Here is a 23,914-nt window from a genome sequence, read left to right as displayed (position 1 = left end):
AAGACTGGCTTGCACGTTTCCTCGAACCATGGCCGTCCCAACAATCCTATTCAGGATTGGGGGCGTGACCGTCAGCACACACGGGACGTCCTTGGCTGTCCGTGTGAGACCGTGTTTGTCCGTCAGCACACACAAGACGTCTGTGGCTGTCCATCAGTACACATATCAGCACGTTGGTCCTTGGACTCAGCACGCTGACCATTCCCGTGGACTGTTCGGGTGATTTTGGGCCACGTGGGCTGTCTGTTCAGTACACACAGGACGTCCGTGGGTGTCTGCCAGCACACACAGGACGTCCGTGGGCGTCCGCTAGCACACATAGGACGTCTGTGGCTATCCATGTGTGTCCGTGTGTGCTAACGGCCGTGTGAGTCTGTCTGTGTCCGTCAGCACACACAGGACATCTGTGGCTGTCCATCAGTACACATATCAGCACGTTGGTCCTTGGACTCAGCATGCTGGCCCTTCCCGTGGACTGTTTGGGTGATTTTGGCCCACGTGGGCTGTCTGTTCAGTACACACTGGACGTTCGTGGGTGTCCGCCAGCACACACAAGACTTTCGTGGCTGTCTGTGGCTGTCCATCAGCACACACAGGACATCCGTGGCTGTCCGTGTGTATCCGTGTGTGTCCGTCAGCACACACAGGACGGCTGTGGCTGTCCATCAGTACACATATTAGCATGCTGGTCCTTGGACTCAGCACTCTGGCCCTTCCCGTGGACTGTTCGGGTGATTTTGGCCCATGTGGACTGTCTGTTCAGTACACACAGGACGTCCGTGCGTGTCCATCAGCACATACAGGACATCCATGTGTGTCCATAAGCACACACAGGACGTCCGTGGCTGTCCTTGTGTGTCCGTGTGTGTCCGTCAGTACACACAGGACGTCTGTGGCTGTCCATCAGTACACATATCAGCACGTAGGTCCTTGGACTCAGCACGCTGACCCTTCCCGTGGACTGTTCGAGTGATTTTGGCCCATGTGGGCTGCCTGTTGAGTACACACAGGACGTCAGTGGGTGTCTGCCAGAACACACAGGACGTCCGTGGGTGTTCGCCAGCCCACATAGAACGTCTGTGGCTGTCCGTGGCTGTCTGTGTGTGTCCGTCAGCACACACAAGACGTCCCTGGATGTCCGTCAGCACATACAGAACTTCCGTGTGTGTCCGTCAGCACACACAGGACGTCTGTGGCTGTCCGTGTGTGTCCGTGTGTGTCTGTCAGCACACACAGAACGACCGTGGCTGTCCGTGTGTGTCCGTCAGCACACACAGAACGTCGATGGCTGTCCATCAGTACACATATCAGTACGTTGGTCCTTGGACTCAGCACGCTGGCCCATCCCGTGGACTGTTGGAGTGATTTTGGCCCACGTGGACTGTCTGTTGAGTACACACAGGACGTCCGTGGGTGTCCGCCAGCACACACAGGACGTCCATGGCTAGCCGTGTGTGTCCGTGTGTGTTTGTCTGTGTCCGTCAGCACACACAGGACGTCTGTGGCTGTCCATCAGTACACAAATCAGCTCGCTGGTCCTTGGACTCAGCACGCTGACCATTCTCGTGGACTGTTCGGGTGATTTTGGCCCATGTGGACTGTCTGTTCAGTACACACAGGACGTCCGTGCGTGTCCGTCAGCACATACAGGACATCCATGTGTGTCCATAAGCACACACAGGACGTCCGTGGCTGTCCTTGTGTGTCCGTGTGTGCACGTCAGCACACACAGGACGTCTGTGGCTGTCCATCAGTACACATATCAGCACGTAGGTCCTTGGACTAAGCACGCTGATCCTTCCCGTGGACTGTTCGAGTGATTTTGGCCCACGTGGGCTGTCTGTTGAGTACACACAGGATATCCGTGGGTGTCCACCTGCACACACAAGACGTCAGTGGCTGTCCGTGTGTGTCTGTGTGTGTCTGTCTGTGTCCGTCAGTACACACAAGACATCCGTGCCTGTCCATCAGTACACGTATCAGCACGTTGGTCCTTGGACTCAGCACGCTGACCATTCCCGTGGACTATTCGGGTGATTTTGGGCCACGTGGGCTGTCTGTTCAGTACACACATGACGTCCGTGGGTGTCCGCCAGCCCACACAGGACGTCCGTGGGTGTCCGCCATCACACATAGGACGTCCGTGGCTGTCCATGTGTGTCCGTGTGTGCTGACGGCCGTGTGAGTCTGTCTGTGTCCGTCAGCACACACAGGACATCTGTGGCTGTCCATCAGTACAAATATCAGCACGTTCGTCCTTCGACTCAGCACGCTGGCCCTTCCCGTGGACTGTTTGGGTGATTTTGGCCCACATGGGCTGTCTGTTCAGTACACACTGGATGTTCGTGGGTGTCCGCCAGCACACACAGGACTTTCGTGGCTGTCTGTGGCTGTCCATCAGCACACACAATGACGTCCGTGGCTGTCCGTGTGTATCCGTGTGTGTCCGTCAGCACACACAGGACGGCCGTGGCTGTCCATCAGTACACATATTAGCACGCTGGTCCTTGGACTCAGCACTCTGGCCCTTCCCGTGGACTGTTCGGGTGATTTTAGCCCATCTGGACTGTCTGTTCAGTACACACAGGACGTCCGTGTGTGTCCATCAGCACATACAGGACATCCATGTGTGTCTATAAGCACACACAGGACGTCCGTGGCTGTCCTTGTGTGTCCGTGTGTGTCCGTCAGCACACAAAGGACGTCTGTGGCTGTCCATCATTACACATATCAGCACGTAGGTCCTTGGACTCAGCACGCTGACCCTTTCCGTGGACTGTTCGAGTGATTTTGGCCCATGTGGGCTGCCTGTTGAGTACACACAGGACGTCAGTGGGTGTCCGCCAGCACACACAGGACCTCTGTGGGTGTCCGCCAGCCCACACAGGACGTCTGTGGCTGTCCGTGGCTGTCTGTGTGTGTCCGTCAGCACACACAGGACGTCCCTGGGTGTCCGTCAGCACATACAGAACTTCCGTGTGTCCGTCAGCACACACAGGACGTCCGTGGCTGTCCGTGTGTGGCTGTCAGCACCTACAGAACGTCTGTGGCTGTCCGTTTGTGTCCGTCAGCACACACAGGACGTCCGTGGCTGTCCATCAGTACACATATCAGTACGTTGGTCCTTGGACTCAGCACGCTGGCCCTTCCCGTGGACAGTTTGGGTGATTTTGGCCTACATGGTCTGTCTGTTCAGTACACACTGGACGTTTATGGGTGTCCGCTGGGACACACAGGGCTTCTGTGGCTGTCTGTGGCTGTCTGTGGCTGTCTGTCAGCACACAAAGGACATCCGTGGCTGTCCGTGTGTATCCGTGTGTGTCCGTCATCACACACAGGACGTCTGTGGCTGTCCATCAGTACACATATTAGGACGCTGGTCCTTGGACTCAGCACTCTGACCCTTCCTGTGGACTGTTCGAGTAATTTTGGCCCATGTGGGCTGTCTGTTCAGTACACACAGGACGTCCGTGCGTGTCCATCAGCACACACAAGACATCCGTGTGTGTCCGTAAGCAGACACAGGACGTCCGTGGCTGTCCTTGTGTGTCCGTGTGTGTCCGTCAGCACACACAGGACGTTCGTGGCTATCCATCAGTACACATATCAGCACGTTGGTCCTTGGACTCGGCACGCTGACCCTTCCTGTGGACTGTTGGAGTGATTTTGGCCCACGTGGGCTGTCTGTTGAGTACACACAGGATGTCCGTGGGTGTCCGCCAGCACACACAGGACGTCCGTGGGTGTCCGCCAGCACACACAGGATGTCCATGGCTGTCCATGTGTGTACGTGTGTGTCTGTCTGTGTCCGTCAGCACACACAGGACGTCCGTGGCTGTCCATCTGTACACATATCAGCTCGCTGGTCCTTGGATTCAGCACGCTGACCATTCTCGTGGACTGTTCGGGTGATTTTGGCCCATGTGGACTGTATGTTCAGTACACACATGACGTCCGTGCGTGTCCATCAGCACATACAGGACATCCATGTGTGTCCATAAGCACACACATGACGTCCGTGGCTGTCCTTGTGTGTCCGTGTGTGTTTGTCAGCACACACAGGACCTCCGTGGCTGTCCATCAGTACACATATCAGCACGTAGGTCCTTGGACTCAGCACGCTGACCCTTCCCGTGGACTGTTCGAGTGATTTTGGCCCACGTGGGCTGTCTGTTGAGTACACACAGGACGTCAGTGGGTGTCCGCCAGCACACACACGACGTCCGTGGGTGTCCGCCAGCCCACACAGGACGTCTGTGGCTGTCCGTGTGTGGCTGTCTGTGTGTGTCCGTCATCACACACAGGACGTCCATGGGTGTCCGTCAGTACAAATATCAGCTCGCTGGTCCTTGGACTCAGCATGCTGACCATTCTCGTGGACTGTTCGGGTGACTTTGGCCCATGTGGACTGTCTGTTCAGTACACACAGGACGTCCGTGCGTGTCCATCAGCACATACAGGATATCCATGTGTGTCCATAAGCACACACAGGACGTCCGTGGCTGTCTTTGTGTGTTCGTGTGTGTCCGTCAGCACACACAGGACCTCCGTGGCTGTCCATCAGTACACATATCAGCACGTAGGTCCTTGGACTCAGCACGCTGACCCTTCCCGTGGACTGTTCGAGTGATTTTGGCCCACGTGGGCTGTCTGTTGAGTACACACAGAACGTCAGTGGGTGTCTGCCAGCACACACAGGACGTCCGTGGGTGTCTGCCAGCCCACAGAGGACGTCTGTGGCTGTCTGTGGCTGTCTGTGTGTGTCCGTCATCACACACAGGACGTCCCTGGGTGTCCGTCAGCACATAAAGAACTTCCGTGTGTGTCCGTCAGCACACACAGGACGTCCATGGCTGTTCGTGTGTGTCCGTGTGTGTCTGTCAGCACACACAGAACGTCTGTGGCTGTCCGTGTGTGTCTGTCATCACACAATGGTCGTCAGTGGCTGTCCATCATTACACATATCAGTACGTTGGTCCTTGGACTCAGCACGCTAGCCCTTCCCGTGGACTGTTTGGGTGATTTTGGCCCACGTGGGCTGTCTGTTCAGTCCACACTGGACGTTCGTGGGTGTCCACTAAGACACACATGACTTCAGTGGCTGTCTGTGGCTGTCCATCAGCACACACAGGACATCCGTGGCTCTCCGTGTGTATCCGTGTGTGTCCGTCAGCACACACAGGACGTCTGTGGCTGTCCATCAGTACACATATCAGCACATTGGTCCTTGGACTCAGCACGCTGACCCTTCCCGTGGACTGTTGGAGTGATTTTGGCCCACGTGGGTTGTCTGTTGAGTACACACAAGATGTCCGTGGGTGTCCGCCATCACACACAGGACGTCTGTGGGTGTCCGCCAGCACACACAGGACGTCCATGGCTGTCCGTGTGTGTCTGTCTGTGTCCGTCAGCACACACAGGACGTCCATGGCTGTCCGTGTGTGTGTCTGTCTGTGTCCGTCAGCACACACATGACATCCGTGGATGTCCATCAGTACACATAGCAGCTCGCTGGTCCTTGGACTCAGCACGCTGACCATTCTCGTGGACTGTTCGGGTGATTTTGGGCCACGTGGGCTGTCTGTTAAGTACACACAGGACGTCTGTGGATGTCCGCCAGCACACACAGGACGTCTGTAGGTGTCCGCCAGCACACACAGGACGTCCGTGGCTGTCCATGTGTGTCTGTGCGTGTCTGTTGTAGGCACGGGTCGGAGGGTCGAACGGACGGACGGACGGACGGACGGATGGCCGTTCCGCGGTTCAGTCTTGCCTCGGATGGATGGTACTGGCCGGCTTATCTCTTGCTTGTGTTCGAACCTGAAACAGATAGGAACCTTTAGTGAGTTTTCAACAGGAACAAGAACAGAAACTAGATATGATTCTTTTGGTTTTTTTATGGAATTGGTTGAATGAAATCTAAAACAAAAGATAGAGAAAGGAGTAGATTGGCGGATGGGATCTGCTGCTGGACGTATGTCTCTCTCAGCAAGATGCCTAGGTCGGACAGGAAGATAAGTATGGATCCGGCTCTTGCTGGACGTATGTCTCTCTCAAGATTCGGACAAGGAATGGAATGGATCGAAGGACGCCACAAAGAACAATGGATCGGCTCTTTGATATGTCACACGGCTGCTCTCAATGTTTCACACAACTGAAAGACTTAGGGTTTCTTTGCTAAAGCAAAAACGATTTCATAAAAGACTTAGCCGAAAAGTTGGCAACTACAAGGGTTTAAATAGATGTTCCTTACTGGACTTAAAGATTAAAAAGGCCTAGACAAATGGCCAAAGTCTTAACCGAAATAAAAATAAAGAAAGCAATGGACCGGTCGCGGTTTGAGATGTCCGGATCAGAACTCATAGTATGCTTGCTTGTTGCCTCATTAAAACCTTTCGGGAAAACCCAGTGGGACAAAACCTCGATAAGGAAAAAGAGTACAACACATACTACTCCTTCTGATGGTCGGCTATATCTCTGAACCGGAAGCAAGTTGGTTGGATGGATTGAGTATGAAGGTGGAAATGGTCAGGCCGGCTTCATTCTGGCCGATGGAGGAGAACTGGCTCGAATGGACAGGGTCTGGAACCTCTAGTGGTTCACCGGTGTCTTCCAGCTTCAAGTCAGACAACTCCTGGATCAATAGTTGCTTGAACCCGGTTTGTTCCTGTGCAAGCAACTCCTGGACAGCTTTGGCAAATCCAGCTCTTATAACTCTTGAACCGGACCTTGTGGTAGGGCCTTTGCGGATAATGGGAACCTCAGTCGTGGGTACTACAACATCCCCTCCCTCTTGAACAGGTTCTGTCCTCAGAACATCTCCATCGTCTGCAATATAAGGAGACAAATCAGATACATTGAACGTTCGGGAAACTTGGAACTCACCTGGCAGTTCTAGCCGGTAGGCATTGTCATTGATCCGATCGAGCACTCGGAATGGTCCATCTCCCCGTGGGGATAATTTGCTCTTCCTCTCTTCCGGAAACCGTTCTGGCCTCATGTGGAGCCACACCCAGTCGCCTGGCTGGAAGATAACTTCTGTGCGCCCCTTGTTGAGCTTAATCCGGTTCCTTTCAGCCTTCTTCTCCAAAGTCTCCTTGACTTGCCGGTGCATGTTCTTTACAAACTCAGCCTTTTTGTCACCACTCTGGCTGACTTGCATGGCTGGGGGCAATGCGGCTAGGTCCATGGGCGTCTCTGGTCTAAAGCCGTACACGATCTCAAAAGGGGAGAGGTTAGTAATAGAGTGCCTTGCATGATTATAAGCAAACTCAATGAAAGGCAAACAACTCAGCCAGTTTTTAAGATTCTTACCCACCGTAGCCCTCAATAACTGAGAGAGTGTACGGTTTACTACCTCGGTCTGTCCATCAGTCTGTGGATGGCAAGTGGTCGAGAAAAGGAGCTTGGTTCCAAGCTTTTTCCACAATGTCCTCCAGAAGTGGCTGAGAAATTTTGTGTCTCGGTCGGACACGATGGTACGAGGCACTCCATGTAAACGCACCACTTCCTTGAAGAAGAGATCAGCGGTTTGGCTTGCGTCATTGGTTTTGGAACACGGAATGAAGTGTGCCATCTTGGAGAACCTGTCCACTACAACAAAAATAGAATCCTTGTGTTCTATCTTGGGCAAGCCCAGCACAAAGTCCATAGACAGATCGACCCACGGTGCAATAGGAATAGGTAAAGGCATGTGTAAACCATAAGGATGCGACCTGGATTTGGTTTTGAGACAGACAGTGCACTTGGAGCAAAGGCTCTCGACGTAGCGCCTCATCCGGGGCCAATAGAAGTGGTCGGACAGGACACTCAGAGTCTTGTCCCGACCGAAATGCCCCATCAATCCACCCCCATGAGCTTCTCTGGTCAGTAAATCTCGCATGGAACCATGAGGGATACACAGGCGCTTCTCCTTGAAGAGGAATCCGTCCTGCTGATAGAATGGACCCATGGCTCCCTTAGCCGTGTTACTGTAAAGCTCAGAAAAATCAGGGTCAGTTTCATAAGACATTTTGAGTTGCTCAAAACCCATGATCTTAGCCTCCATGGTGGTAATGAGTGTGTGGCGCCGGGATAGGGCGTCGGCCACTATGTTGTCCTTTCCCTTCTTGTACTTGATCACATAAGGAAAAGTTTCCACGAACTCCAGCCACCTAGCATGCCTCTTCTTGAGTGTGGTCTGGCCCCTCAAATGCTTAAGAGTCTCATGATCTGTATGAATAATAAACTCTTTAGACAAAAGATAATGTTGCCAAGTTTCAAGCGACCTTACTAGAGCATATAGCTCTTTATCATAGGTGGGGTAATTGAGGGCGGCTCCACTCAATTTCTCACTGAAAAAGGCCACTGGCCGGCCTCCTTGGGTCAGCACGGCTCCTATTCCTGTTCCTGAAGCATCACACTCAATCTCAAAAGGTTTATCAAAGTTAGGAAGAGTTAGAACCGGTGCATGTGTCAAGCTATATTTAAGCCTGTTGAAAGACTCCTCTTGGGCAGGGCCCCAAGCAAAGGTTACATTCTTCTTGATCACGGAGGTCATTGGGGCGGCAATGGTACTGAAGTCCTTCACAAATCGTCGATAGAAACTGGCCAGTCCATGGAAGCTGCGGATATGTCCGATCGTGGTTGGAGTCGGCCAGTCTTGTATCGCCTTGATCTTCTCTTCATCAACCTTCAGTCCCTGTGAACTCACAACAAAGCCTAAAAATACCAATTGATCAGTGCAGAATACACATTTCTTAAGGTTAGCATAAAGGCCTTCTTGCCTTAAGGCTTTCAAAACCTGTTCTAGGTGTCCCATGTGTTCAGTTAAAGACCTGCTGTAAATCAAGATATCATCAAAGTATACAACCACGAATTTACCAATGTAAGGTCGGAGGACCTCATTCATGAGTCTCATGAAGGTGCTAGGGGCGTTGGTAAGGCCAAACGGCATCACCAGCCACTCGTATAGACCTTGCTTGGTCTTGAAGGCGGTTTTCCACTCATCTCCTTACTTCATGCGGACTTGATGGTATCCACTCCTGAGATCAATCTTGGAAAACACAACAGACCCACTCAGTTCATCCAACATATCATCTAATCTAGGTATAGGGTACCGATATTTGATGGTTATGTTGTTGATGGCTCGGCAGTCCACACACATGCGCCATGTCCCATCTTTCTTGGGCACTAGTAGGACCGGGACTGCACAGGGGCTAAGGCTCTCGCGGATGTAGCCTTTGTCCATGAGATCTTGGACCTGCCGTTCCAGCTCCTTAGCTTCCTCAGGGTTGACACGGTAAGCGGCTCGGTTTGGTAGTGGCGCGCCGGGTACAAGATCGATCTGATGTTCTATGCCACGGATAGGGGGCAAACCGGCAGGGATCTCATCAGGGAAGACATCCTTGTAACGTCCCATGAGGTCTTGTACTACGTCCGGTACTTCAGGAGCTTCTAAACCTGCAAAACAACCTTCCTTAAAGATCATTAGTAGCACCTGTGTCTCACGTTGTAATGATTTAAGCACTTGTCCGGAAGTCATGTAAAGGTTAGTGTTACTTACCTGGCCGGACTGCGTCATTGCCTTCTGCATATCATGAACTTCTTGAGGGCTGAGAGGTGCTAGGCTGTGCTTCTTGTTGTTGTGGACGAAACTGTAGATGTTGGTGCGGCCATAGTGAAGTGTCTCCTTGTCAAACTGCCACGGCCTTCCGAGAAGTATATGGCCGGCTTGCATGGGCACAACATCACACTTGACCTGGTCGTGGTACTTGCCAATACTGAAGGACACAACAACTTGTTCGGCAATCTTGAGCTCAGTCTCATCATTGAGCCATTTGAGACGGTATGGTCGAGGATGGGCAGTTTTGACCAACCCTAGCTTATCAACAAGATACTTGCTAGCCACGTTAGTACAAGATCCGCCATCTATGATCAAACTACATACCTTGTGATCAACACTACATCTGGTGTGGAAGATGTTCTCCCGCTGGATGGTCTCTGGGTCAAAGAGGGTGCTAAGGGCTCTCCGGGTCACTAGCAGCTCGCCTGTCTCCGGGTAGTCGGTTACTTCCTCATCAGAGATTGCTGCCGCAGCCTCTGCCTCATCTTGGGATTCATACTCGCCATCCCCCTTTAGGACCATCACTCGTTTGTTTGGACAATCCCGAGCGTAGTGGCCCTTGCCCTGACACTTATAACAAATGATGTCACGAGTACGCAAGTTTTGGGCTTGAGTCTTACCCTGCTCCTGCTTAGATGCATTGGACGATTCAGCCGGGTTTGTCTTGAATCGGCTCTCAATCTCAATCGTCTTGCCCTTGTCGCCTTGCTTTGAACCCGGTTGAGTCCAAGCAGGTTTGCTGCGGCTGGTACTGGCCGTCTTGCGCTTGATGTGCTGCTCGGCTTGCGTAGCAAAGTGCAATAGATCGTTGAAGTCTTCATAGTGTTGTCTCTCCACCTTGCGGGCAATGCGGTCTTGCAGCCCTTCCAGGAATTGGGACATCATTGTCTCCTCGGGCTCGTCGGTCTCAAGCTTATTCCTAAGCGCCTCGAACTCCTCAAAGTACTCCTCCACAGTCTTAGTTCCCTGCGTAAGTTTACGAAAACGTTTTAGCACATCACGCTGGTAGTAAGATGGAATGTACCTCGCTCGAAGCTTGGTCCGCATCTCGGTCCAATTACGCGCTCTCCACACTGGCCCGGACTTGGCAACGTCTCGATCCCACCACGAAAGAGCATTGTCCGTCAGCTGGGCTGCTGCTAGGGCAACCTTCTTGGCCTCACTATATTGGTAATAGTCGAAGATGTACTCCATGCGCTTCTCCCACACGATGTAGGCATCCGGATCAACCTTGCCGGCAAACGTTGGGGGATGAAGCTTAAGTGCCTTGCCTCCCAACCAAGGCTCTTCCTCCTCTCGGTCTCGACCTCCCCTATGGTCACGGCCTCCTCCTACTTGGGCCCGGGGTCCTCGCGCGTTCCTCCTTCCTCCCCGGTTTGGCCTCTCCTCGTCCTGACTGCGCGTATCATCGGTACTGTCCGCGTCCGAGTCAGTGTCATGCGGGTCCGGCTGATGCCTTCCTGGTGGTCGAGGTCCGTTGGGCCTGCCTCCCTGCCGTAGCTGAGCAAGCTCGGCTGTGATAGTTCTAAGGCTCGCCCTCAGTTCTTCATTGTCAGCTAAGAGCTGAGCGTTTATGGCCGCTTGGTCTTGACCTACATCTCCCATAGTTCTCTGAAAAGAAACTCAAAGAAAGATTAAAAGGCAAGAGGGGGTTAAATAGTTGCTTGGGTCGGATACTATGAGTATCGACCAAGTCTAAGAGTAAATGCAAAAAGTTAAGACAAAAATCGAATCAGGTTTGAAAAAGGAAAGAGAGAATATATTATTATTTTTTTTTTTTTTTGAAAACTTGGAGAACAATCCGAAAATTTAAAAAAACAAGGAAAGTGAATATAACTTTTTGTTTTTTTTTAAAAAAAAATGGAAAAATCGAAAACTTGGAGAACAATCCGAAAAACTTAAGGAAAGTAAATATTTTTTTGTGAATTGCGACGGCTAGGGTTCAGAAAGAACTGAGTTTCGCAGGAAACTTCAGCTCTGATACCAAAATGTTGTAGGCACGGGTCGGAGGGTCGAACGGACGGACGGATGGCCGTTCCGCGGTTCAGTCTTGCCTCGGATGGATGGTACTGGCCGGCTTATCTCTTGCTTGTGTTCGAACCTGAAACAGATAGGAACCTTTAGTGAGTTTTCAACAGGAACAAGAACAGAAACTAGATATGATTCTTTTGGTTTTTTTATGGAATTGGTTGAATGAAATCTAAAACAAAAGATAGAGAAAGGAGTAGATTGGCGGATGGGATCTGCTGCTGGACGTATGTCTCTCTCAGCAAGATGCCTAGGTCGGACAGGAAGATAAGTATGGATCCGGCTCTTGCTGGACGTATGTCTCTCTCAAGATTCGGACAAGGAATGGAATGGATCGAAGGACGCCACAAAGAACAATGGATCGGCTCTTTGATATGTCACACGGCTGCTCTCAATGTTTCACACAACTGAAAGACTTAGGGTTTCTTTGCTAAAGCAAAAACGATTTCATAAAAGACTTAGCCGAAAAGTTGGCAACTACAAGGGTTTAAATAGATGTTCCTTACTGGACTTAAAGATTAAAAAGGCCTAGACAAATGGCCAAAGTCTTAACCGAAATAAAAATAAAGAAAGCAATGGACCGGTCGCGGTTTGAGATGTCCGGATCAGAACTCATAGTATGCTTGCTTGTTGCCTCATTAAAACCTTTCGGGAAAACCCAGTGGGACAAAACCTCGATAAGGAAAAAGAGTACAACACATACTACTCCTTCTGATGGTCGGCTATATCTCTGATTCGGAAGCAAGTTGGTTGGATGGATTGAGTATGAAGGTGGAAATGGTCAGGCCGGCTTCATTCTGGCCGATGGAGGAGAACTGGCTCGAATGGACAGGGTCTGGAACCTCTAGTGGTTCACCGGTGTCTTCCAGCTTCAAGTCAGACAACTCCTGGATCAATAGTTGCTTGAACCCGGTTTGTTCCTGTGCAAGCAACTCCTGGACAGCTTTGGCAAATCCAGCTCTTATAACTCTTGAACCGGACCTTGTGGTAGGGCCTTTGCGGATAATGGGAACCTCAGTCGTGGGTACTACAACAGTGTCTGTCTGTCTCCATCAGCACACACAGGACATTCGTGGCTGTCCATCAGTACACATATCAGCACTTTGGTCCTTGGAGTCAGCACGATGGCCCTTCCCCTGGACTGTTTGGGTGATTTTGGCCCACGTGGGCTGTCTGTTCAGTACACACAGGACGTCTGTGGGTGTCCGCCAGCAAACATAGGACATCTGTGGTTGTCCGTGGCTCTCCGTCAGCACACACAGGACGTCTGTGGCTGTCCATGTGCGTCCGTGTGTGTCTGTCTATGTCCATCAGCACACACAGGACATCCGTGGCTGTCCATCAGTACACATATCAGCACGTTGGTCCTTTGACTCAGCATGCTGTCCCTTCCCGTGGACTGTTTGGGTGATTTTGGCCCACGTGGGCTGTCTGTTCAGTACAAACAGGACGTCTGTGGGTGTCCGCCAGCACACACAGGACGTCCGTGGCTGTCCGTCAGCACACACAGGACGTCCGTGGCTGTCCGTGTGTGTCCGTCAGCACACACAGGACGTTTGTGGGTGTCCCTTAGCACACACATGACGTCTGTGTGTGTCCGTCAGCACACACAGGATGTCTGTGGCTGTCCGTGTGTGTCCGTGTGTGTCCGTCAGCACAGACAGGACGTCTGTGGCTGTCCATCAGTACACATATCAGCACGTTGGTCCTTGGACTCAGCATGCTGGCCCTTCCCGTGGACTGTTTGGGTGATTTTGGCCCACGTGGGCTGTCTGTTCAGTACAAACAGGACGTTTGTGGGTGTGCACCAGCACACACAGGACGTCCGTGGCTGTCTGTGGCTGTCCGTCAGCACACACAGGACGTCCGTGGCTGTCCATGTGTGTCCGTTTGTGTCCGTCAACACACACAGGACGTCCGTCGCTGTCCATCAGTACACATATTAGCACGCTGGTCCTTGGAATGACCCAAAGGGCAAGAGTTGTGTAACACCCCGATCTGGCCGACTAGGCCGTGGTTGAAGTCTTACGTCGCTCGGTCCACTTCCTGGCCGAACCTCTTAATTTTTGGCCTTTATTTATAATATCGCCTAAAGGCAAGGGCTAACTTAAACCTTAGCTAGAGACTTCCCTAGTCATTAATAGCTTAGATCCTTTCAACAGATAAGCAGCGGATTATTCTCTAATTAACCATTGGTCTAAAACCAATCTAACACTTGTCTGGTCGAATCACCTTAGCCTTGGTCAGTTTACTCAACTACCCATTAGCTTAAAGGTCAATCCTAAACCCAAACCAAGCCATACGATTCTGAGGTTCCATTCCCCTAAACCATTCTATCTAGATCTACATAAGTAAATGCTAGATCATACCTTTGCCACATCTATGGAGCTTATTAGCTCATCGGTCCTCCATTGACTCAAATTGCTCTTGCTTGACAGCTGGACCCCAATCACTCAATGATCTTACTTAAGGTGCTTTTCGTGACTCCTGCATCAAACAGCTCCCCTAGGTACTTAGTCATTCAACCAACCATCCCCACAGACATAAGTAACCTTTGAGAAGTCTTCGAAAGGATAAGGGTATGCATCTGGCCTTTCTCGGCTCATGCACACTCAAACATCCTCTTGCCTTATAGGCAATAGTACCCAATCCCTCTTCTGGACTGACAAATATCATTAGATCCTAAGTCAATCAACCAACCATCCTCACATGACTTTGAACTGATGAGTCATCATCTGGCCTGACCGGCCTTGGGACTTAACCCAGACAACAGATATGACTTGTTCATATCAACCGATGCATTCCTTAATCAGATTAGTTCCGACACCTTGAACCATCATCCAGAGGTCAGGTCGTCCATACTCAACCATGATCATATCTTACACGGCTTTCCATGAACAATCACACCTAGGCTTAGTACCTATGGTCTACGACACATAATACTAGCCATACACTTCGTCATGGCTCTCAGCCAATCTCGAAGCTATCAACACCAAGGTTAATATCTAGAAGCATCACATCCATACTCTTACTCCAGCAACATGACTATCCATACTAGTGTTCGGCCATCGAACCATCCCCATGAAACATGATCCGACCACTAAACTTGATCAGCCATCGTCCACTTAGCATGTACTGATATAACCGGCCTTCCATTGCCATCATGTGGGTCTACGCCCTACAAAAGGTATATGGCGCCTATCCTACTCACCAACCCAAAGTTGATTGTAAGATTTCCCACTTAGACTTTGCGGCTAGAACCATCCAACCATAGCCGGATCGTCCATAGTCCCGTCTAACCGTCTGGTTAAGGTCTAGGTGCGATCAGCCAGTTATAAGTCCGGCCCAAAGGCTCACGGACCTTCTTACCTGATCCAACCCATGGCCTTGATCCATACCATAGAGTAAGGCCCAAGACCAAACCGGATTGCCTTGCAACCGATCAGACCTTGCGACACAACACTCCGGTTAAACTAACCGTCCATCTGTTCGACTATGCAGCCGTGGACTGTCCACTTGGTTCGGCTTAAGCCTTGAACCTATGGCACCGTTTGGTACTCACACCCTTTGGGAACTAGTACCCTTTGGACACTCGTGCCTCTTGGCAACTCATGACCCTTGGCATCTCGCACCCATTCAGATGTTCCAACCGTTCGACCTAACCGTCCATATGGACTGTCTGGTCCGTGCGTGTGTCCGGCCTATGGCCAAAGGACCACGCCTTAACCTACACAAGTCATGAACCATTGTGACTGTTCAGGGAAGGGTTGCAACCATTCAGAACAGAACAGAACCGCCCCTATCCAATCGGATCACCTGCGGCCGGTTTAGACCATGCGCGCGCCTAACTCATCGGTTATGGACCGCGACCGCATTACTCACCCAGAACCACGGTTATAACCAATCCTAACACATAAACAAGTCCACGCCAATGTACAGGAAGAGTAGAAGAAGAAATAGATGAAAAGAATAAGAAGATTAGGACACAATCCAAACACCCATGGCTAGACAGGTTCGGACTGTCCGATGGTCTTAGCCGATGAGTCGATGGTTACCCCACTGACCCTATCTGACTGAACCACGGGGTTGGAGTCCTTCTCCAGACCTTTATCTATGCCTAGGGTATCCATAACCACACGGCCTCCTCTCTCCTAGACCGTTCTCCTTGCCAGAGTTACTAAACCACCACAACCGAGCCTTTTCCGGCTTGGATCCTCGGTTCTCATTGGGGGATCCCTTAATTTAGGACGTGTGTCCTTTGTCTCAGTGATACCACTCAAATTACCCTAAGGAGTGTTACTCTCATCAAAAGAGGTTCAGATGTAGTACTTAGGGATCAAATGCACAAGGAGCTAGGGAACAATTAAATCTAGTGTTTATTAATTCTAAAGGTTGTAATGTTTTAAATAAAATAGCAATAGTAACTAGCGAGTAAATGATAGATGTAACTCAGGTTGGAAATGATATTAGATGCAGGGCCACTATTCAGGTGTTGAAGATTATAATTCCTATTGATGCCTAAATGTTGCATGCATGATATATTAGAGCTCATTCGCTTAACTCAGTGATCAGCTGTCGCATGTACCACTGGTTAACAGACTAGATCTTGTATCTCACCGGTTAGATGCAGACACAAGAGAGTGTCGATCGATAGTCTATTAAGACGTCGACCGATACATGTTTGCCAACATCGATCGATTGTCAGTTGAGGACATCGATCGATGGGTTCTAGCCAGGCCTATGCGCGAGTATGAAATGCTCTACTAAGATTCTAAATTGGCAGTTAGCCCTCTCTAGCAATCCTAGTATGATAGATAGATGTCAGGATGGGATAACAAGGGTGCTTGAATATGCAATCCTATGATCATGTTCTAGTTAGCTAGGCTAAAACAAGCAATAAGTACAAATCTATCATGAATATCACAACAAGGCAGATCTATAGTTTGGGGCTAATCCCACAAACCTATCTGAACCCTGGATCTAACAGTTGAACTACTCAGACATAGCAAAACAATTCATATCAATGGGTAAATAGAAATTCATAGAATAGATGACAAAGAAATGAAACAAGGAGTTCCAATCACAAGTGATCTTCTCTCCCAAAATGAAACTTGTAACAAAACTAGGTCTAGAAAAGAAAAACTCTCTCTGCCGTCAAACAATTAGGCAGTATATATTCTACTAGGTTAAAAACTCGTGAGGGCATTTTGGTAATTTGGCTTGGCCTTGGTTTTTAGGTCTGCTGAATCCAAAATGTCGCGTCTGGTGTCTCGACATCGATCGACGGTACTTGTGTACATCGATCGATATTGATCTTCATGTGTCGAGGCATTTCCTGATATCGATCGTCAGCACTGATGCGTATCGATCGATTATTCTTCCTCTCGTCGACCTCTAAGTGGTCAGCTCGGGTGAAATGTCCTTTATGCTCCAAAATGCTCCAAAGTTATAGTTTTACTCCGAAATTCACCTGAACCTGAAAACATACCTAGAAGAGTAGAAAACATATATATATATATATATAGTAAAATAGTAATATACCATGGATAAAAATGGGTCAAATCCAGGGTATATCAACTCCCCCAGACTTACCCTTTTGCTTGTCCTCAAGCAAAACATACAGCCAGTCTCTCTGAAAGAGGTTTGAAAATATTTGGGAACTTAAGATTTTAAAAACGTAGAAATCTTTCCTCAACAATTTTGCAACCACATTTAAACTGTCCTAATCACAAAAGCACACTATGCAATATCCTAGGTTAGCAACCATTTCTAACATAACACAACTCATCAATTCACGTCTGACATCCCCTCTACTGATTTCATTTCTTAGCATAAATATAAAGTGAATGCTTTACCTTGGGAGTATCGATCACATGATGCAAGGATTTCAGACAGGTCTCTGGAGCTGCAGGTAAAAGTTAGTTCCTAGTTTCTCTCTCTCTAAATTTCTCTCTTGAGTCAAAGTCTGCTTCCATTGCAGGATCCGTGACCAAGATTGGACAGGCTTCCATGAATCAAAACTTAATGGTGGTTGCCACCAAGTTCTGTCCACTTCTTTTTGACCTATATCCAAGAGTTCTTTGCGAAAGCGAGCTTTGAAGATTGCCGCCTCCAAGTCCCCTTTGGAACTCTTTTATTTGAGTCTTTATGAATCAAGCCTTAATGGTTTTAGCCACCAAGTCCTGTTCAGACTCATCCTAATTAAACAATAGATCTTTCTTATATTTTTTTATTATTTATTATTATTATTATTATTATATTTTTTTTTGGATAAATAGAACTAATCTAGGGTCGAAATCTAGAGAGAGAAAATGTGATAAATAATCTAACACCAGGGGTTACCTTCCAGACCTATCTGAAGAATCCGATCCCATGTATACCAAGCCCCAAGACAAGCGGTTATGTCAGGTTTAGTGTTGGAAATAAGCTTTGGTCACTTCATACAGTTCAAGGCAAGTGTGTAGTTGATAGGTTGATATGCTTTAGCATCTTTAGTGCTATCTGCAATCAGTAAATCTAAAATGGTGCTAAAGATTGGTTAGATATTCATGTTTAAACCAGTATAAGATTATAGTCCCAATTTTCGATAGCTAAGCATAATTTATTTGAAATTCCTTTTTACGTAAGAATAAAATAAATTATATCAGTAAATCTCCCCCCAGACTTAAATTACACTGTCCCAGTGTAACTCAGCCGGAGTTATGATGAAAAGTGTATGATGTACGAATTGTAACTCGTAGGTAGGAAACATCTGACCGTGTTAGATATTGATCGATGGGTAAGTGTTATATCGATCGTCGTGTGGTTGCCTATGTCAAACGATGTCGACGTCTCATCGTCGGTCGATAGAAAGGTCTTCCTACATGGGTCTCCTAAATCTGAAAGAAATAAAACGAAAAAAATTAAATGCTAGCTAATAAAACCAAAGTAAAATACCTAATAGTGGGTTGCCTCCCACTCAGCGCTTGGTTATAGTCATTTAGCTTGACTGTGGTAGTGATTGGCTATTGGGTGGAGAAGCAGTTGCTTGTTGGAAAGCAAGCATCCACGTCATCTCTGCGCATTCTGGACCAAGATGCAATGAAACTTCTTGTGGCCTCATCATTTCTTGTCCATTTGTCATCCATCTTCCCAAGTACATTGGAGATGTTCTGTAGCCTTTCTTGAATGTTGTCAATGCTGACCTGGTGCCAGCCTATGTTGTCATAGGCGTAAGCTGAAAGATCTGTCAGTTCCTTTTGCATTGACTCCACTGTCTTGTGTATCAGCTGCTCGCCGATTGTTGTAGACTCGGCGTCGATCGATGCGATTATGTGTTCGTTGGTCGATCTCAGTGAGTTGCCGTCGATCGATTTTGCCTTTGTCATGTCGATCGATGCTGATATCTGATGTTGAGCTGTGAGTTGCCTCTGAATGGCTTTGACTTCTTTCTGTAGCCATTCTGCGTGGTTGTCTAGTCCACTGATTTTGTTGTCGAATGGAAAGTAGATGTCATCGCAGCGTTTGTCAAGTCGTTCCTCCATGTTGTCTAGAGCAGTGTAGATCTTGGCTGTGATCTTGTCAACTTCTGCTGCTGTGTAAGGAAGTAACTCCACAGGTTTCCTGCCATCGATCCAGGGTCCTCTTATCCTGTCGATCGATGTTGATTTTTCCTGCAAAAAACTTTGATTAGTAATGTTCTCAATATCCTTTTGGGCATCAAGTAGTTAACTAGACAATTTTTATAAATCTATCATGACTAGTGATATAAAACGGTCATGCATATCCTCGTAAGTCCTCAGCCTCTCATTCATTGCTGAGACTTTGGCGTCGAGCGATGTGAAGGTGCACATGTCGATCGATGTGGCTGGATGTTGGTCCTTCTTGCGAATGGTGTCCAGGTCTTGCTGTAGTAGCTCGATTTTGGTGCTTAGCCAGTCCACGTTGTTGTTGAGAGGGCAGTAAACGTCGTTTATCCTTGTGTCGATGTATGAGACGTCCGATTCATCCTTGTGTTGTGTTGAGCATCGCGGTTCTGCAAGGGTTTGAGCTGTGGGAAGACTGACGTCGATCGATTTTCCACATGGTGCGTCGATCGATGCTGAGGTCGTAGCTTCCTTCTCAAGTTGCTGACGTAAATTATCAATTTTTGTCCTCATTTCTGCCATACATCTGAAAAGCTCATTGAAGCCTCTATCCAAAATCTGATGTGTTTCATCTACCAGTGTTTTGAGCTCCTCTCCCAGTTTCTCCTGAGCTCCACAAATACCAAACACCATTTCATCGATTTCTTCTTTGGTGTAGAGTTCTGGTGCCAGTCTTGTGAGTGTGAAGGAAGTGGCATGTTCTGGAAGACAGATGTGGCTTTCTTCAAAAAGAGATGCTCTTTCCAGTATTTTCCTGATGTTGTCCTTTGTGACAGGTATCATCTCACCAGCTGCGCTTCGTGCGTGTCCACGCTCATCTCTGTAGACTCCATATTTGTCCCTTTGTTCCCAAGTGAACTTTCTGCCTCCATACATGTCGAAAGCGCGGCTCCCACATTCATAGCGTCTGTCGATCGACGGTGGATTACCCATATCGATCGACGTTGGTGTTACCCTGTCGATCGATGTCTCCATGATACTGTCGATTGATGCTTGCCCTTTTGGTTGGCGTGATAGATCTGGGTTGGTTTCTGTTGTGGTGACTCCTGCGTGGTTGTTGGGATCTGTTAGAATGACGTCTGGAGTGCCACGTTTCTGTGATAACAGGTTGTCGGGTCCATTGGTTACTTGAAGGATGTCTGCTATGTCCTCTCTGGACACTTGTAAATCCTTCCATTCATTGCACGTGCGTTGCCATCTGGATCCCTGAAAATACCAAATTCATCAGGTGTTAGAAAACCGTAATCAATGTTTGCATAATTATTCTTTTTAGAAATAGAGAGATTAGGGTTTAGAGTAGTATCGATCGACGTAGATACAGTTACATCGATCGATGGCAGAGTAATTTCTGCAGAATTTGTGTTCTTGAGATGATTGCTCTTCATGGATTTTTCTGTTGATGTAGAAGGAAGAGTGTTCATCTTATTTGCTTGTGTGTTTGCTCTAATTTGTGTAGGTGGTTTCGGGGGTGCAAAACGATTTATATAGGTATCTGTAAACCTAGTTAGGGAGGGAATATTCTCCTGCTCCTGAGTTTTCGCTGCAGCGCGAATATCGATCGATGTTCCTTTACTGGTATTGATCGATGTGAGCGTTTGTTTTGCTGGACGTGGGTGGGGATCGACCGATGTGGATTGCACAGCGTCGAACGATGTTGGAAACGTGTTGGTGAAGTTGTGTGTTTTAAGTCTTTCATCCTGCAAAGACAATACTATTGCACGTTCTTTCCAGTAATCTTCATCGTATTCCTCGGTATGTTCCTCATGAGGTGAAGTAATTACAGTGTCAACTGCAAAACTTTCATGGAACCCACTGTCTGCCCAACTGCCTATGGAATAATCATCATGTCCTCTCCTGGTTGGAGGTTGGAAGGCAAAATGTTGGTAGCAATGATTAGGTGAAGCGAAATGGTCAAGTGGGTGCATTACGTCGAGTGACGTATTGTTGTGGTCATCGGTCACCATTGACACATTGGAATCGATCGATGGAAAGGTTGTGGTGTCGATCGAGTCCGACTACTCTGTTTCGTACTCCGATTGATACTCTGCTCCACAATGGCATGCGCCAATGAAGCCGAGTTCTTTCCCATAATCCACAGAATTAATTACCTTTCTCTTAGGTCAAATGGGATCGTAGTGGATGTTTGGGTCTATGAGCGTTAGACACAATTTGTTTTTGTTCATGTCACATACAGCTCCTACTGTAGCTAGGAAGGATCTTCCAAGCAGAAGTGAAGAGTTCCAGTTAAGCTCGATGTCTAAGACATGAAAATCTACAGGGACAAGGGCATTACCAATCAGTACCTCCAGATCTCTTATGATGCCTCCGGATCGTTTCTCTGAAAGATCCACGAAGGTGAAGGATTCTGTTGAGGGTTCGATGGTCAAACCAAGCTGGTCTGCCATGATCCGAGGGAGGATACTAACTGATGCTCCTGTGTCACACATTGAATGGGGAAATTCAACACCCTTGACTATGCATGGTATTGCAAACTTCCCAGGATCACTCTTCTTCGTCAATGTGATCATGTGTTTCATCTTTCCTCTGACTTGATTAAACATTCTCCTAATGTCCTCCTCAGTTACCTTTGTTTCTCTGAAGAACATCCACAACCAGTGTGTGAAGTAAGCTTCATCAAAAGGTTTTTCGATTGGGATTCTGAGGACTCGTTTAGTGAAACCATCCATCTCCTTATCGTTAGCTTCCCTCTTAAGGTTTTTAGGAATCTTCTCCTTCCTTTTCCTTAACCTTCTCCCTTCAGATTCTTGTTCCTCTTGAACAGGTTCTGTTGAACTATTTAAAGGGTTGGGTGTTGGTTCGGGTGGGTTTGCTAATGTTTTAGGTGGTGGTCTGAGTGCATTGATGTAATCATTATCGATTGAGGGTAACTGCACTCGGTATGTCAGAGGTGCCTGTCGATAGATGGGAGGTGTGTTGTGACGATCGACGTCGGACTTACTCTGTCGATCGATGGTTGAGTTAACCTATCGTTCGATTTTTTCATAGAAAGGGGAGGGTGGGTGAGGATGCTTAGCTGCGAATTCTTCATGAGTTAGAATTCGAACCGCATTGCATTCAGCGAATCGGCAGACGACGTCGATCGATATCTGTAGTAATCCGTCCATCGATCTTCATCATGGTCTGTCGATCGATGCGAGTTCATCGACATCGGTCGACACCATTGGGATCCGCCGAGACTCATGGAGCTTTCGACTTTGAAATCCCCTTCCTCATGGTTTTCATTTCTCACCACTTGCCAGAATTCATCATCTATGATGGCATTTACGTGGTGTTTCCCTTTATCGGCTCCTGATTCTCTAGCAAAAGCTTCTTGCCTCTTAATAGTCTCGCCCGTCTGAATTACTTGGGTTTCAAGTTTTCTCACCTGAGTCCCTAAGGTCTCGATTTTGGTGTTCAGATTGTTGTAGACAGAGTCTATCTTACCGTTGAAATCCACGGTGATTTGTTGTTGTCCCATCAGTACTCGATCAAGCATTTCTTCGATCTTGCTTTCCTGAGTTTGTGGTGGTGGATTTTGATAGTAAGAGTTCGAGTAGCTCTTGCTGTTGTTGAAGGGTTTTTGAAATTGTGAACTTTGGTTACTTCTTTGGCCATTTCCAAAGAAGTTTCTGTTTCCGCCCTGGTTTCCAAATTTTTGAAATCCGGTACCTCCGATGTAGTTCACATCTTCTTCTCCTTCGGTATCTGCTACTTCTCCTTCAGCTGAACATACTTGCTTCCTAAGAAGTTCGTGCACCACATCTAACTTAGCTCTTACTTCGTCCATCTGTTCCTTCCCGATAGAGGCTACAGACTTCTTCCGTTTAGAGTCAGTGTTTTTGATGCTGCTGCTGTTAGCAAGGTTTTCGATAAGTCTCACAGCTTCCAACGGGTTCCGAGTAGTGAAGTTTCCTTCACTCGCCCGTATCAAGAGCCATTTGATACTGTAAGGCGAGACCTCGGAAGAAAGTTCTTAGCAGCTGCACTTCATTAAATTGGTGGTGTGGACAGTCTCGCAGGAAAAACCTAAATCTAATCCACGCATCTTTGAAGGACTCTCCAGCCTTCTGCGAGAATGTGGAAATTTTGTTCCGAAGTTCTTCAGCGCGCGCCTCATCGAAGAAGTTTCGTCAGAAAGCATTCTTGATGTCGGCCCAGGATGTTAAAGATCCTGTGGGTTGCTGCCTAACCAGTGCATCGCTTCTCCATTCAGCGTGTATCTGAAGAGCTTGCCCAGCAGGTAATCTTCAGGGACTCCTTCCATTCGAATGGCAGCGATTAGATCCTCGAACCGTTCCAAATGGTCCATAGGATGCTCATGCGGTAACCCAGAGTAGGGTATCTGCGACACGAGGGTGTAGTATTAAGGCTTCAGCTCGAAATTCTGCTTCTGGATCTCCGGAAGTCGAATAGCTGATCTGTTGGAATAGTACTCATCTGGGCGATTGTAGTAGGCCAGTGGTTTCGATCGAGCGTCCTCATCTACAGGTTGAGCAGCTCCTGTAGCATTAGCATCAGGGATTACAGTCCCCTGAGCGTCTATTTTTTGACCTGTTGCATTACGCCCTTCGGGATAAAATGGTCGAGCAAGGGAAAGTCAGAATCTGGAGCCAAGCTTTTGGGAGATTACATATTTGGAGTAATGTTGAGTTTTGAT

At 48.4% G+C, this 23,914-nt stretch overlaps 1 non-coding gene across 1 annotated transcript; it reads left to right on the top strand.

The window, feature by feature from the left end:
• The first annotated feature begins 23,250 nt into the window (after nt 1–23,250).
• On the top strand, nt 23,251–23,356 carry LOC117131621. Its single transcript, XR_004454717.1, has one exon. It is a non-coding gene; the product is annotated as a small nucleolar RNA R71 (small nucleolar RNA).
• Nucleotides 23,357–23,914: the final 558 nt, after the last annotated feature.

The sequence above is a fragment of the Brassica rapa genome, unplaced genomic scaffold (genome assembly GCF_000309985.2).
Source record: "Brassica rapa cultivar Chiifu-401-42 unplaced genomic scaffold, CAAS_Brap_v3.01 Scaffold1086, whole genome shotgun sequence".
Classification (NCBI taxonomy): domain Eukaryota; kingdom Viridiplantae; phylum Streptophyta; class Magnoliopsida; order Brassicales; family Brassicaceae; genus Brassica; species Brassica rapa.
The sequence above is the reverse complement of the archived record's forward strand: the minus strand, read 5'-3'. Positions and strand labels throughout refer to the sequence as shown.